Raw genomic sequence first — 17398 nt, 5'->3', positions numbered from 1 at the left:
CAAACCTAACATGTTACTATTTTAGTAGCTGGACGGACATTAAAACATTTTTGAAAAATGTGCAAATGTGGAAATATTTTACATGGTTAAAACTTCTGCTTTTTAAGGAAGAAAATTCTGATACATGCCATAATATGATGAACCTTGACATTCTGCTCACTCAGATTGTCAGTCACAAAAGGCCCATTACTGTAAGATTCCGAAGTATTATATGAGGCGCCTAGAGGGCTCAAGTCCATAGAGACGAAAAGCAGAATGTGATTCCCAGGGGCTAGGGCAGGGGGATGGGTGTTACTGTTTAGTGGAGATAGTTTCTGTTTTGCAAGACGTAAAAGTTCTGGAAATGGACAAAGGTGATGGTTGCACAACAGTGTGAATGTGCTTAATGCCACCGACCTGCACAATTAAAAAAGGCCAACCTGGCCTACTGTATGTTATGTGACTTTTACCCCAGTTTTTACTCACCATTAAATAAATATTTTTAATCCACTCAAAAATACTTTCTGTTCAAGTGTTTGATGCTCATTAATCGTAATTACATTTTGCCTTTTAACTTTAAGAGGTAACTTTGGATATCTTAGAAGAAAATTTTTTTCAGAAAATATCTGTAAGAAAAATATTTATTGTTTAACTTTTTCTATTTACTTTATATTTCTGTTAAAATATGCTCATATTTTGTATACTTTGGATAGAAATATTTTGTTCAATAGTCAGTTAATTTGATGAAGAGCTTTTAAACGTTCAGACACACCACACCTCAATTTGTCTCAAGTTCCAGATCCTGCAGACAGAAGGGCCTTCCACTGGTGATAAAGGGTCTTCCTCAAGCACCTTAGTCCTCTCGCTCTTGCTGCTCACTCTGCCCAAGAACCCCTTCTGTCCACTTTTGCTGCCTGAACGCCTAACTATACCTCAAAGCACAGTTCCGATGTCACCTCCTCCTAGAAGCCCTCGGTCACATCAGGCAAGATAACCGTAGCCCTGTTTCCTGCACACGATGCCCACCCTTCTGTTACTACACACATTTCACTGCATTATTGTTGTTTTTTCTCATTGGTTTCCGCTCCAGGCTATAAGGTCCTTGAAGTCAGGTACTGTGCCTTCTTCATCTTTCCTTCTGAATCGCTAGGCCAATGAAAATGATCAACAAATGGCTGTTGAATAAATTCTCATGTTCTTGATGATGCAAGGTCATCATTTTAAATATAAGAAAATCTTATTTTTAGAGTTATAAGAAATAAAGAATAAGAATTTATTCTCTAAATTTATAAGAACAAAGAATAAGAAAATCTACCGAGCTACATGGAACATTTTTCCTAAGCACTGTAAGTTCTCTCTAGACTTTGTTTTGGGGGCAATCCTTAGACCATCTGTCATGTGTCACAAAGGCCCAGCACCTTTCATCCTCTTTCTGATTCACTGCTGGAGAAAACGAAGAACAAATAGGTTCTGAGTAAGGAGGAGCTATGGCTCACCTCCAAGCACGATGCACGGGCTTCACTGCGGGACGAGCTTTGTTCGCTCCAGCTGTGTGAAGATGCCACGTAAGTGGGGTGACCTTGTGTCCTTGTCTCCCCAGCACAGCCCCGGCTTTCACCTATTGTCCCAACATAATTATTAACAGGACCTGCTTGCACTCTCAAATGTGTCCCAGCTTCACCAGAAGTGAACTACAGTGAGTAATCTTTGAAAAAATGTGATGTTGTGACATTGCCTTCCTTCTGGCGTGTTAGAAGTGTTGGAAAAATGGGAAATAAGTTCTAATCTTACTTCTGAATGGTGAATGGCTCTTTCCCACTCTCTCAGATCAATCCATGTTCATAGTCTTGAGGAAACTGAGTGGGATGACCTTCCCAAATAACCCTACCCTTCCTCAACTTGACGCTCCCGGCACACAAATACATGTTTGTGAAACTCAGGAAGTTGTATTCTTAGAAGCTTCTAGAATGTAAGCTGTTGAAGGGCAAGTAGTATGCTGTCCACCTTTGCCAAGGACAACATAGGATGGAGTAACTATGGGTCTGGAAAACAGTCTCAGTTTGTAACCTGGGCGGACACATCGCCGTTTAGAAGATTTTGCTCACTTTTACTCCATAACCGGTAGGTCATGCAAAAGACCTGACCCAGAACTCATCCAGGGAACATAGCCTGGCATGTGGCCTCCTCAGGGCCCCCTGCCCCGGTTGGATCCTTTCTGCAGCACACTCTTGTCACATCAGGAATCTACTGTGAGCTGAATTGGTACTAAACCTTTTGATTCATTTGTCCCTTTAAGGAGTGAGGAGGTGGGAGTTCAGAGGAAAATGCCAATTCATATGGTATCTTTACAAAGCAAAGAAGAAGTTGAGGAAGAATAAGAGGAGGAAGGAGAAGAAGAAGCAGGAGGAGGAGAAGGAGGAGGAGAAGGAGAAGAAGAGGAAGAAGAAAGAAGAAGAAGAAGAAGAAGAAGAAGAAGAAGAAGAAGAAGAAGAAAAAGAAAAAGAAAGAAGAAGAAAGAAGAAGAAGAAGAAGAAGAAGAAGAAGAAGAAGAAGAAGAAGAAGAAGAAGAAGAAGGAAGAAGAAGAAGAAGAAGAAGAAGAGGAAGAAGAAGAAGAAGAAGAAGAAAAAGAAAAAGAAAGAAGAAAGAAGAAGAAGAAGAAAAAGAAAGGAGAAGATGAAGAAGAAGAAGAAGAGAAAAAGGAGGAGAAGGAGGTAAGAGAGAGTGATAATTACTGTCTGCCTCCAGGTCCTGACAGAGTGGTGAGTCTCTCAGACACTTCAAGTAGGCGCCATGTATTGTGTAAGTGCTGACCAGCTGGCGGCCTGCCTAGTTCACATGACAGCGATATCTGATGGTTTTGGCAAGGCAAGGTGGGATGGAAAGGTGCCTGGGATCTGGGAGACAAAGAATGGGGGAAGGGACAGGAATAACGAGAGTCTCAAAAATGGATACAAGGCGCATAAAAGTGTTGATGTGAACAGCCTCCCTTTATTCCATGAATCTGGGACACCCCCCTGCCTTGCGCTGAAGGCCACACCCCATGGTGCATGAGCCCATGTCCCTCGTTACTCCTGAGCCTCGCCCCAGGACCCCAGTCTTTGTGTTCAGCCGAGGGAGAACTATAAAATGCTCCCTCCTAACTTCCTGCTGGGGTGGCTACCTCCACCTGCTACAGCTCAGCCTCCTGCACGGGGATTTCGAAGATTCCTGATTATTGAGCAGTAGGAGCCGATCGAGTCAAAACAGGAAGGGTTCTAACACAAAGCTCCCACCTCCTGTATCAGACCCTATCCTGGGCGCAGGAGCACATATTTTCCTGCGTAATCACCGCCACAATCAGAAGTAACGATTTCTGTTCCCATCGTACCCAGAAAGACAGAAGCTCAAAGGACTTCTGGCTAGTCCAGCCTTACCAGTGAGTAGCAGAACTGAGATTTGAACTCAGGGATTTCTGGCTTTTTCCAGAGGCTTTGACACCTCTGTGACCGCAAGTACACAGAACATCCTCTACCAACAACCTACGGTCCCCTCTCTGCATTTCTTTGCCAGTTCTCACTTCCAGGCCTGGGTTTAAGCTGTTCCCTGCCTCCCCACTCCTCCCTCCTCTATCTACTGATTCCGAAGCCACCCCACAAGGTCCACTACATGCTGACAGTTCCCCAAGATCAAGGTTGCAAGCTTTTTCGATTTCCTCAGCCCTGTGTGAATCTATTGTAAGATGGATGAAATTTTTTTCCGTGCTACAAGAAACTATTTCCATATTTTATCCTCTCTGATATCAGAATACGAATATGTAACATAGTCATATATTTTCCATAAAATCTTGTTAGGAAGTCAATAGCACTTGCCACAGATGGTGGGTCACAGAATGGAAAACAAAGGGCCCTTCGTGCTGGCCGGCGCCAGGAGGTGTTCACGGTACACCCCTCCTCCACCCCACGCGCCGAGCTTCTGGCCGGCGGCCTGTGTCTGGCCATCTTTGCGTCCCAGCACCAGCCCAGGCTCAGGCAACCAGGGCCTTTTAGTACATGTACTTGGCAAGAAGAAATGTTTCTTTGTGTTACTAAGAGAAGGGTCTTATTTAATCCTTGGACAGAGTCTGTGAATATCTATTATTATTCCATCCTTGCAGGTAAGGAAACCAAGGTGCCTCAAAGTTAGAGATCCTGTGAAGGGGAGCAGTTGAACGTGGACCCAAGTGTGTCTGGTGTCACAACCACCCTCCCTCTTTCTGCTCTCCAGCTGAACACTGCTCGTAAGAGGAAAGATACACTCATACAAGAGAGTTAGATTATCAACATACATGATCTGCTCTCTAGAGAGCAATGTGCTATTAATTTGTGTTCTTACACCCACAGTGCCCCTGAAGGCCATGGCATCCATCCCCCAGCAGGTGAACTAATTCATTCATTCATTCATTCATTCATTCATTTGGCAAGTACGTGCTGGTCTCCAACTTGGTGCAAAGCCCTGTGGGAATGTAAAAACAGACCAAATGTGGTCCAAGCCCCAAAAACACTAACGGCTGGAAGTGAACTTCATTTTATTTTAGGTATCTATTAAGCATCAACTCTGCACAGGAATCTGCACTAGAATTTGGGGAAAGAAAGATGAACAATTGTGGTCCCTCCTTGTGGAAATCAGAATTGCAAGCAAAGCACTGGTACCACCAGACTCAGCGACTTCCTTCCAGCCCCCACCCCCAGCCCAGTTGTACAACCCGGACAGCAGCCTCTGCCACGGTTCCCACACAGCTACGGTAAACCTGGTCTTTCATCTTCTCTTCTGGGGCCCTCAGGAGCAAAAATGTAGATACCTCATCTGTCTTTTCCCAGTGTACCAGTAATGATAATAATCTAAGCACTTTATCAAATTACTTAATCCTTACCATGACCCTAAGAGGGTCATTACTCTCCCAATTTTGCAGATGAGGAAATGGATGCCCAGAAAGGTTAAGTAATTATCCCCAAATCACATAGCCTAAGTTCAATTGACTTAGGCAGTCTGGGTATATTGACACTGGGTAGCAAACTCTACATAATATGGAAAAAGGAAGAGATGGAAACATCCAAGTAACTGTAAATAACTATAGAAGGCCTTTTAGAGTCCAATATAGGCTTCAAAGTCAATTTCTTGTCCTAGTTTATGTATTTAAATGTCTTCCCAGATGCCACTGGCTTTAATCTGTGGGCATAATGCCCGTCAGCTGGCCACCTCTTACTAGCCTAAATAAAGGGAGAATTAGAGCTTTGACCTGGCAAATCCAGACCCCAAACTCAGCGACTAGAGGGGCAGAGGGGAAGAATTTCCTCTACCTTGCCCTCTCCACCTCCCCCCGCTCCGCCCCACCCCGTCCATCCCAGGACTTGCCTTGGCTCAGCCTGGGACCAGACCTTCAGGGCAAATGTGCAGCTTCATTCAGAATTGATGGTTCATTTGTTTGCAACTGTGCCAGGCACCGCTTCATACGTTATATATATTTTAATTTCCTGGTATTCTTTGGCACAATGCCATTTCACTAAGGGGACTTTGCCATACTTTCAAATGATCCAATAGGTCATGTATAAGGGGGTAGGTCATTGTGCAGACTGGTTCGAATCCAAGTGCTCCATATCTGTTCCTCTCCATGAAGCCAAAGCCATGGAAAGCAGAACAGGTATTTCAAGGTTCCTGCTTCTCAGGACAGTGAAAATGAACACACTAATGTACAACAGAGGGCCCACTGCAGAGCAGAACCAAACACACCTGTTGACCAAAGCAATGAATGAATGAATGAATGAATGAACAAAATATGTAGTTCTGCCTGTGTTGTATGGACAAGTCACAGGCTGTACTAAAAATGAGATGGAGGCTACTTCTGGACTTTAGAGTAAGAGTCTAGCACAGTGATTTAATGACCTGGGTTCTGAATTCAGGTCAGCCTGAGTCAGAAGATTGGATCTAGCTCCTGCTGTGAAAACTCGGGCAAGTTCCTTCCTAAATCTTTGAAAACCTCCATTGCTTGGTGGCATAAGGAGATGGTGATCACACACCTGCTCCCAAGGTCTGTCATGAGGACTCAAGTAAGTACCAAGCCTGGAACCCACTGCCCAGGTCACAGTCAGCCTTAGCACACCTGACTGGCTATTACATCCTCATTGTCTTATTTTTTAGAGCTGCTTTAGATTCCCGTAGTTTACATTATGATTCACTCTTGGTGGTACACATTCTATGGGTGTGGACAAATTCTATGGATATCTACCGTCATAGTATCATATAGAGTAGTTCACTGCCCTAAAAATCCTCTCTGCTCTTCCTGTTCGTCTCCCTGACCCCACACCAGAGCAACCACTGATCTTTCTACTGTCTCCATAGTTTCGCCTTTTCCAGAATGTCAGAGAGTTGGAATTATACAGTGTGTAGCTTTTGCAGATTAGCGTCTTTCACCCAATAACATGCATTTAATTTTCCTTCATGTCTTTCCATGGCTTAATAGCTCATTTCTTCTTAGCGCTGAAAATATTCCATTGTCTGGATGAACCACAGTTTACTTATCCATTCACCCACTGAAGGACATCTTAGTCGTTTCCAGGTTTAGGCAATTATGAACACGGTTGCTATAAGCCACCATGTGTAGATTGTTGTGCAGACATAAGTTTTTAACTCCTTTGGGTAAATACCAAGGCGTGCAATCGCTGGATCATATGTTAAGAGGAGGTTCCTCTCCTCGTGTATTGTAAGAAACCCCCAAACTCTCTCCCAAAGTGTCTGTACTCTCGCGTTCCCGCCAGCAATAAATAACATGTCCTTCTGCTCCACACCCTGTCTGCATCTGGTGTTGTCAGCGTTGTGGATTTTGGTCCTCCTAATAGATTTGTCTCCCTTTGTTGTTTTAATTTGCATTTCCCTGATGACATATGATGTTGAGTCATTTTCTGATTTTTTTATGACCCCATGAATTTCTGTAAGGACAAAATGAGCTAATAGAAAAGTAGCACAGTGCCTGGTCCATAACAATAAACTGTAGGTTTAAAAAGGAAAGTACCATTACTGGCATATTGAGTCATCTTGTTTTCTGGGGCTAAAGGACTCAGGGTCACTTTGGTGCCCATGATGCTTCCCTCTCAGTTACTGATCTTGCTAAATACCCTTGACGCATCCCACAAAATTGCACTCACCAGCTTACATCATGATCTGTTTGCACATTCTTCTCCCCCACGTCAGGGGATTCCTTGAGGCCGGGGCTGTACCTCCCTCGTCTGTCCACCCCCAGCAGGTGCCAGGGTCTAGTTTTTAAACCAATCTGAAAATGCCAAAGCAACTGTTTCCCACTAGATTTTGGCTCAGTGAATAGACTTGGGGTTAGAAAAATTGAGGGAGAGGAGGCACCGTGCAGCATGCAGAGCTGGTCACTCTCTCCTCTGCACCTTCTGAGGCCTCTGTCGTTACCTGTTGTACTGTGACAGGTCAGAGCGAGTACCTCCCTCGTCTGTCCACCCCCAGCAGGTGCCAGGGTCTAGTTTTTAAACTAATCTGAAAATGCCAAAGCAACTGTTTCCCACTAGATTTTGGCTCAGTGAATAGACTTGGGGTTAGAAAAATTGAGGGAGAGGAGGCACCGTGCAGCATGCAGAGCTGGTCACTCTCTCCTCTGCACCTTCCGAGGCCTCTGTCATTACCTGTTGTACTGTGACAGGTCAGAGCGAGTACCTCCCTCGTCTGTCCACCCCCAGCAGGTGCCAGGGTCTAGTTTTTAAACTAATCTGAAAATGCCAAAGCAACTGTTTCCCACTAGATTTTGGCTCAGTGAATAGACTTGGGGTTAGAAAAATTGAGTGAGAGGAGGCACCGTGCAGCATGCAGAGCTGGTCCCTCTCTCCTCTGCACCTTCCGAGGCCTCTGTCGTTACCTGTTGCACTGTGACAGGTCAGAGCGAGCTCCTGTCTCCCGCACTAGGATTTGAGCACCACAGGCGGGCTGGCTGGGCACAGAGATGACTCCACCAGAAGCCAAGGAAATGAGTTCAATGACTGTCCAGACCTTGCCCCTCCTCCTTCCAGAACCACCCGCTCCTCCTCCCCCAGTAACAAAATAAAATAGAGTAAACTGGAATGAAATAGAAATAAATAAAAATAAAGCAAAATAAATAAAACAAAATATTAAAATAAACACTGCCCTCTTTCTTTCCCCGATGGGGAGCTTGGCTTTTGATGGTAGCAAAAAGTCTCACAGAGAAGGGAGCCAATTGCCATATGGAAAAAGTTTATGAGAAATTGCTCGTTATCCATATATTTGCTAGTAGTTTACAGTCCTTCAGTAACTGAACCCTCTCAAGGCCTCTGGGAAAGAAATGATAAATGTAGTTTCCCCCATTTTAGAGGCAGGAGGATGTGGGTCACTCAGGGCCCAGATCAGAGTCCCAAAGTTAACAGAATTAGCAGAGAAAGGGAAGCTTGTTTGGAGGCAAAGCTTAGGAAAAGAGAGAGCAAGCCCCCATTCTGTGACCAGTGCTAATGCCCGTGCTTCCACAACTCACTCCCCAGCACATTTTCCATCAGACATTCTGCTCCATGTTTGATTTATTGTTCAGTTGACATCAAACCCAACAATAGTATAATTAGAAGGTTCAGATGCGGGTGCCTGGAGGGAGAGTAATTATTTGCTGAAAGATGAACGTGATAAAGGAGCAGCACAAACATAGTTTTCTTATGCCGAGAGCCTGCCATTCCTAACTTGTTGACACCAAAATAGAAAGGGAGATTTTCTCTAATGACTCCACTTTTTTCCTTAGAACATGCAGTTTATATTTTCTCTGCTTGACACTAGGTTTACAAGCGTCCGCCTGACTCCTTTCCCACCCCAGTGCCACAGAGAGAGCCGTGAGTGTAGCTCTTGGGACGCAAGCTGGTCCAGGAGCCCTGCCGGCCCGCACTTCCTTCCTCTTGGGGAGCGCTCTGCCTGCCCAGGACATGACCGCCCTTCCCAACGGACACCTCACTTGCCACTGGAACCAGCTGCAGAGTTTCTGGGGTGGGGGGCGGGGTGCTCAGCAGGCAGGCTCAGACGGGAAACAAGTAGGATGAAGGGCATTGGAATTTATTGAGCAGCTGCTTCTGCTCTAACCCATTTGATCTTCATGGCGTATTAGAATGTGGGGGTTCATATGTCCATTTTACAGATGAGATAACTGAGGCTCAGGGAAGTAAAGAAGCTTCTCCAAGACAATGCAGCCAGCAGTTAGGAAGGCCACGGTCTAAACACACTGGCGCTCTGTCTCGTGCTAAAGACCCTTCTTCTCTGATTCAATCTGCTTTCCCAAAATGGGACAAGAGCCCCCAGAAGGCTCAGGGAGAACATGTCAGAATGCTATTCCTCTCCAGACTGTTTAGGGTCTCCTCCCCACATCCTTGGTTAGATCCTGGTTCAGAAACTATCGGTGTTGGGGCACCTGGGTGGTTCAACTCACGATCCCAGGGTCCTGGGATGGAGCCCCGCGTTGGGCTCCCTGCTTCTCCCTCTCTCTCTGCCCCTCCCCCTGCTCATGTGCTCTCTCTCTCTCTCTCAAATAAATAAATAAATAAAATCTTAAAAAAAAAAAAAGACTGTTGGTGTTGTCATTGTAATTCCTTGTCCTGGAGACAACACGCAGCTCAAGATGACTTTATAGAGTACTCCGTCCTAAGTCATGATGAGTCAAATGCTCCCCCATCTCTAGGTGTGGTCCTTCTAAAGGAGAAAGGCCAAACAGTGGGGTGGAGGTATAACAGGGAGTGGGCTGAGCTTCCCCACAATTGTCAGGCCCCGGCTGTAGCCTGGACAGACCTTGGTCTGACCTCTGGTGGGGCCCAACCTCCTGTGGGCTAACATTTTCCCAGTGCAGGCTTTGTGCCAACCAGGCTCCTGGGTCCCCTGCCTTTGCTAGTGATCTCACTGAGTCCTCACAAACGCTCTTTAAGGTGGAGATTGGCAGTCCCATTTTACAGAGGGGAAAACTGAGGCTGCAAAATCCAAGAGACTGGTTGTAGATCATGGTGGAATGGCACTTGGTGTCAGCAAAGACTTGGTTTTGAGTAATAGATCTACTACTTTCTACCTTCCTGCTTTTGGAAATGATGCTTCAACTCCAATTTTCTTGCCTATAAACCAGGGCAAAGAAGAGAACTGTTTTGGGGTGCCTAGGTGGTTCAGTCCATTAAGTGTCTGCCTTTGGCTCAAGTCGTGATCTCGGGGTCCTGGGATCGAGCCCTGTGTTGGGTTCCCTGCTTAGCGGGGAGTCTGCTTCTCCCTCTCCTCCTAGCTCGTGCTCTCTGTCACTATCTTTGTCTCTCTCTCTCTCAAATAAATAAATCAAATCTTAAAAAAAAAGAGAGAGAGAACAGAACTGTCTCTTTGATTTGTTAGGAGAATGAAATAGGATATTTATTTAAAATATGTGGTACATGGTAGGTATCCAAAGGATGATGGTTAATGTTATTACAGGAATGGTCACTGCGTGTAATATTACACCTTAGTTTTTTTTTTAAGATTTGATTTATTTATTTGAGAGAGAGAGAATGAGAGATAGAGAGCACAAGAGGGAAGAGGGTCAGAGGGAGAAGCAGACTCCCTGCTGAGCAGGGAGCCGGATGTGGGACTCGATCCCGGGACTCCAGGATCATGACCTGAGCCGAAGGCAGTCGCTTAACCAACTGAGCCACCCAGGTGCCCTACACCTTAGTTTTGATAGACGCCAAGAGACCTCTGTTGGAAAGTATTTTGAGCCCTATCTGGGAAACAGGGCTGTTATGGACTAGCCATGTCTGCCTTGGCACGGGAGGGACTGTGGCTGCATATGTACCACACACCCAGGCCTGTGTTAAAATTATTGTCCAAGGTTTTACTTACCAGGTAGAATTTGATTCTAGTTTTATCTAGTTTTTATCCAAAACACTCCCTCTTTCTACTGTACTCACTTTCACCTTTCCCTAGTAGTAATTTCCGGGTGTATTCATTTCCTAGGGCTGCTAAAACATATTGCCACAAACTGGGTAGCTTAAAACTACAGGAAGTCATTCCCTCACAGCCACAAATGCCAGAGATCTGAAATTAGTATTGCTGGGCCAAAATCAAAAGACTCCAGAGGCTCTTGGGGAGAATCCATTCCTTGCCTCTTCTAGCTTCTGGCAGCTCCTCACATTCTTTGGCTTGTGGCCACATCACTCCCATCTCTGCCTCCAGCTTCACATTGTCTCCTCCTCTGTGTGTCAAATCTCCCTCTGCCTTTCTATTAGTATACTGATGATTGCATTTAGGACCCACCTGGATCATCTAGGATAATCTCTTCATCCCCAAATCCTTAATTTAATCATATCTGCAAAGATCCCTTTTGCCTGATAAGGTAAGATTTATAGGTCCAGGCATTAGGACTCACTCTCTTTGGGGGCCACTTTTCAGTCTATTACATGGGGTTGCATACCTATTCTCATAAAGCTTTATAGTTGAGCGACTCAATATCCACCTAAAGATCTTATTTCAACCTAAAAAAATAAATCATGAGAGATTCTAAGATAAGTGGGTCAGCCTGACTCCTGCTCTTACTGAGATTTTAGACCGTAACCCTAGAACTAGGCTTTCACTTTTCCTCTAAAGATCAAGCCCCTACAAGGTATTTCTGCCCACATTTTGAGCCTGCACTTCTGATTCCCCATTTTAAAACTCTTCGATAGTTCCCCACTACATTGAGCATAGAGTGTAACCTTCTAAGCCCAGTCAAGGTCCCCCATGGTCTGGCCCTTTGTATAGTTAGGGTAATCTGAGCATATGTAACACATAGACCCCAGCACATAATGGCTCATCACTATAGAAGTTTACTTGCTTACATCACTGCCCTGATGTTCTGGTGGACAGAGTGACTCTCCTCTACATGGTCTTTTAGGGACTCCTTCCATTCTGTGGCCCCACCACCTCCTAGGAGGGTGAGTAGGGGCACGGATAGTGTGTATTTGCTCTCCCTTCACTTAACTGTAAGACCCTTGAGGTCAATCCTCAGAGGCCATTTGGGTTAACCAGTTGTCCCTGCCTAGGACTTTGAATTTTAAGGAAGTGAAATGCTGGATCAATTAAGATCAATTCTGACAACATCATCAGCGCCATCCAGTGGCCAATGGAAGCAATACCTTAACCAGAGTATTTCTACAAAATCTTTGGAGTCCTGCCACCACTAGTTACCTTGGCCACCCATTTTCCAGGCCACCTTCTCCAGGCTTGCCACTGATGCTCTGGGCTCCCAAGAGCTATCCAGTTCTTTGTCTGTTTGAGTTCCTAAATATCAGTTTCTGGTACCTGAACTAAGACCTCTGTTTGGTACACCTACCTCACAGGGCTCATTTGCAGACAAAATTAACTGTGATAGGGGAGAAAGAAGTGCTTTATGTACTTCAATGTTCTGCCAGAGCAAAGAGATTAAAAGTGGCTGTGATTTATAAGATCTAGCAGTTGCACTCCTAGGCATTTACCCAACTGCTTTGAGAACTTATGTCCACACCAACACCAGCCCACATGTGTTTATAACAGTTCTATTCATAATTGCCAAAAGTTGGAAGCAGCCAAGATGTCCTTCAATAAGTAAATGGCTAAACAAATTGTAGTCATCCAGACAATGGAATATTAGTGATAAAAAGAAATTAACTACCAAATCATGCAAAGACATGAATAAATCTTTTTTTAAAGATTTTATTTATTTATTTATTTATTTATTTATTTATTTATTTGAGAGATAGAGTGAGAGCGAGCACAAGCCAGGGGAGGGGCAGAAGGAGAGGGAGAAGCAGACTCCCCGCTGAGCAGGAAGCCCTACGTGGGGCTCAATCCCAGGACCCTGGGACCATGACCTGAGCCAAAGGCAGATGTTTAACCGGCCGAGCCACCCTGGTGCCCCACGACATGAATAGATCTTAACTACATATTTATTCATGAAAGGAACCAGTATAAAAAGGTTATTATATACTGTATTATTTCATTTATAGGACATCATAGAAAAGGCAAGCTATATAAACAATAAGCAGATCAGTGGTTCCCAGGGGTCCTGGGGTCTGAGGGAGAACCGAACAGATGAAGCACAGGGATAATTTTAGGGCAGTGAAATTATTCTGTGTGATACTTAAGGATGGATACATGACACAATTCATTTGTCGAAGTCTATAGAACTTCATAACAGAAAAGAGTGAACCTTAATGGATGCAAATTCTTAAAAAGTCATTTAGGAGGTTGGGGGATCTTAGGATAGAATGTAGATTGTGACAAAATAATCTAACTATACGATAATTGTATGAAACAGCCTTCTGGAAGGGGGTGCTGATGAAGGTAGCTGTAGAAACTGTGGAGTCTGTAAGACTAAATGCGGAAGGAACTGCACATAAGCACTGCTCTCTAGTTCATAAAGTTGTTTCCTCTGGAAGGGCAGATGAACAATTCTGAAACCACTGTACATGCACACCTACATTGAACAATTAAGTAAACGGATGGTTGGTGGTGGTAGCCATGTTTCTCACTATTGGAGTACGAAGTTACCGCCAAGCAAGGGGAAAAGACTAGAATGACCCATAGAATAATGGATGGGAGGTGAAGGCATCAGTATGAACTCATGTTTAGCTCCATATAAATGCAGATGGCTATATAGAGAATATTGACAGATGTGAATATACATGAGTTACTCTACATGCATACCTTTCCTTTCTCTGTCAGCTGAGAGGACCTAGAAGGAATGACTCCTCTGTAGCAATGAGCACACCTAACACCCAGATTTTGGTTTCTAATACTGTACTTCAATAAAAGGAATGGGAGCTCCTTTGAGAAATGGCTGATCTGGGACTGGATCAGAAAATCTATAAGATGAGCCTGAATCATTTTGTAGAGCCAAAAAGTAAGGGATTGCTTAAAATAAATAAATAAATAAATAAATAAATAAATAAATAAATAAAATGATGGTATGTTAAAGAAGCCACTGAAAGAGCCCCCAACGGTCAAGCCTAGACCAATCTGAGGGACAAAATAAAGTAATCTTGGCATGTAATCCACAGTATAAAGTAAGTACCCATGAGTTAATACTGACGTAAATCAATTACTGAATAAATAAGTGAGGACACGAGACAACCATCCCATGCAAAAGGATTCCAAATAACTTATGTAGCTAAATTAGACCTCCCCAATGCTTACATATGGACTGCATATAAGGACGTCACTCCCACAAGGACAGTACAGAAACAGCAAGAAGGGAAAGCCATTTCACAGTGGAGAAACCTGACAAACGACCTCAGCCAGATGATCAGGGTCAACATTAACAGTGAGAAGTCATGGTAATAGTACATACCGTTGATGAAAAGTGATGGGAATGGCACTTTACTTCTATGGCCCTCCTCCCCAAAACCCAGAATTCCAGTGTCATTGTGAGAAAGACGTCTGCTAAATCCCAATTAAAAGACATTCTGTGAAATACCTAACCAGCACTCCTCAAAACTGTTCAGCTTATCATACACGGTAAAAGTCTAAGAAACTGGGGCACCTGGGTGACTCAGTTGGTTAAGCGTCTGACTCTTGGTTTCAGCTCAGGTCATGGTCTCAGGGTTGTGGGATCGAGCCCCGTGTCCAGCTCTGCACTCAGCGGGGAGTCTGCTTGAGATTTCTCTCCCTCTGCCCCTCCTTTACTCATGCATGCACCCTCTCTCTAAAATAAATAAATTCTAAAAAATAAAAGTCTAAGAAACTGTCACAGCCGAGAGGAGCCTAAGGAGACAGGATGACTAATTATAATGAGGTAGCCTGGATGGGACCCTGGAACAGAAAAATGGGGCACTAGGCAAAATCCGAGGAAATCCGAATAAGGCGTGGACTTTAACTGATAGCAATGTATCAATATTGGTTCATTTACTATGACAAACGTACCATGCTAATGTAAGATGCAAATAATAGAGGAAACTGGGTGTAGAGTATCTGAGAACATTCTGTACTATCTTTGCAACTTTTTTGGTAAATCTAAATCTATTCTAAAAAACAACTGTTTTTGAGCCCAACTCAGCCAGCCTTGCAAATAACTTTGAAACAGCCTCAGATCTGAGGATTTGCATTGGCTTCCCTTCCTTTCCCAGTATGCCTCCTCCCTGCGGATTGGCAGGTGAGGCTGCCATCTCCCGCCAGCTTCTGGGGCCCCTGAGCGTGCCTCAAAGGCACCCTGGAGCCTCTGTCTTCATCCTTGCTGTCTTTTGCTGCCTTGGGGCATGCAGGAAGAGGGGTCTGGGCTGGGGGTCGAGGCTGGTGGGTGCGGGCCGAGGTGCTGGCAGCAATAGCTGGAGACAGCCCTCCTTGTCGGCAGGAGGCATATGCAGCTCTTAGTACAGATCCTGGCAGGGCGGGCTGTAGATTTGGAAATTTTTATATAAAGTACATGATTGACAGTAGGAGCCTACACTTCAGTGCACCCCTCGTCTGCCTCTATAAGCTAAGCTCGCTTATCTATAAGCTCTTTGAAAGCATTCATTCGTTTCTTCAGTGACTAGTGACTGAATGCCTCCTATGTCCGTGGATCTGTCTGGGTCACACACTGCAGCTGCAGGAGGTCAAGGATGGCTGGGGGCCGGCGAGCTGCAGTTCTATCTGGCCTCGGCCAGTAGTCCTGGGATGGAGTGTCTATCACATGTGTGTATCTGGGAACTCAGGAGAAAAGCCCTAGATCCTGCCTCCCATGTGAGTGTGGGCTGTGGTCCCGGCTGTTGAATGCTGTCCGTGGACTAGGGAAAAGTTCTCACAGAGAGGCCTGCGACCTCCAGCACACCAAGCATCACTCAGCATCTGGTGCCTGGCCTCCACTTGAGCCAAGTGGAAAGGCCATCAAGTTGCAAAAGGCTTTCTGGAACTTTCCAAACAATTTGGCAAGAGACTCTTTCCACGTCTCTCCTCCACTTCTGATTTTGTGGAATGTCATCGTCAAAACCTGGCACAAGGTCTTGAGGACAGGACATGTTAAATCCAAGGCTTCGGTGAACAGCTACTCTATGGCAGGCACTCAGTGGTGTGCTGCCCCCCTTTTCTGTGTCTGTGTCCTCTCATTTCATTCTCACAAGAAGGTGCCGTCAGACATGGGGCACACGCCTTTGATTTGCATGTAAGGGCCAAAGCCTTAGTGATCAGACCCTGACATACTCACCTTATTTCTGTCCTGTTGTAGAGAAAGAGGTAACTGGGGGGGAGGACCAGACCACAGGAGGATGCCACAAGAGGCGTTCTCAGCAGGAGAGTGCAAGGAGGGGACGGGGAGCTCTTGGGATCACAGGGTCATGGCCCCAGTGTAGGGCCTCTCCTTACATAGGAAGTGGCCTGGGAGTACCGTACAAGCGGAAGTCCACTAGCTGAATGCAGCGTCCACCAGGGCCATGACACCTGCAAGTCTATTCAACCAACGACAATCTAGGAAGTCAACATTTGATTCACTCTGTCCTTTTTTATAGGGAAACAAAACATAAGGCCACCCTGACTTTCTATCAGTAGGACACGCTGATGGAGATATCACACGTTTGAGATACTCTGTTTCTAGAAGCAGCTGTCTGATGAGTAGTCAGGAAATCTGCCTTTAATTTGCTAAGTAATATTTAGCGAGTCATTTCCCCTGCGCTTTACTTCCCTTGTATCAGAATGGCCTGGATATGATTGTATTTAACAGACTTGGGCTCTGCGCTGGCCCAGGGTCATGCCCCTTTCACAGGTTCCCCCTAATCTTTCAAAGACCTGAACTACCTGGGGCCTGGGCTATCTCTACAGCCTCCTAATTGCTCTCCCTGCTCCTGCCCAGGCTCCCCACAGCAGTGGAGGGTCCTTCTAGATTGTCCATCAGATGAGGAACCTCCAGTGACTTTTCCATCTCCAGGCCCTCTGGGGTCTGACTCTTCCCTCCCTCCACTCCAGCCACACAGGCCCCTTCCTAATACTCAAACCCCGCCAAGCTGTTCCCCACTTGCTCAGGGTCTTTGCACGTGCTTTTATCTCTGCCTGAAACACTCCTTCCCAAGATAGGCATTGGGCCCTCCATCAGTTCCCCCAACTCACATAACATCTCCTCCTTGCAAGCTTTCCTCACTATGGTAGGTAACACAGAAAGCCTCTTTCCCTGAGGGATCTCCCCATTTCTCTTCTAACGTTATCACCATGTGACATACTATATATTTACTTATGACTGGATTTTTATGGGCCTCCACCTTCTAGAATGTAAGCTCTGGGGGCCAGGACTTAGCTTTGATCACTGATGCATCCTCAGTGCCTGGAGCAGTCCCTGACACATGGTAGGAGATCAGTAAGCCTTGTTCAGGGAATCGATGCATGTGAGCCAGGCTCGAAAACTAAATATTCAGATAGAGGGTACCAAAGATAGTTGCATCATCTGGGGAATGACCTTTCCACATCCTCGTCACAGAA

The sequence above is a fragment of the Eumetopias jubatus genome, unplaced genomic scaffold (assembly GCF_037043125.1).
Source record: "Eumetopias jubatus isolate StellerSeaLion01/CBP00866 unplaced genomic scaffold, mEumJub1_p1.0 scaffold_5, whole genome shotgun sequence".
Lineage (NCBI taxonomy): Eukaryota > Metazoa > Chordata > Mammalia > Carnivora > Otariidae > Eumetopias > Eumetopias jubatus.
This window is presented reverse-complemented; position numbering follows the sequence as displayed.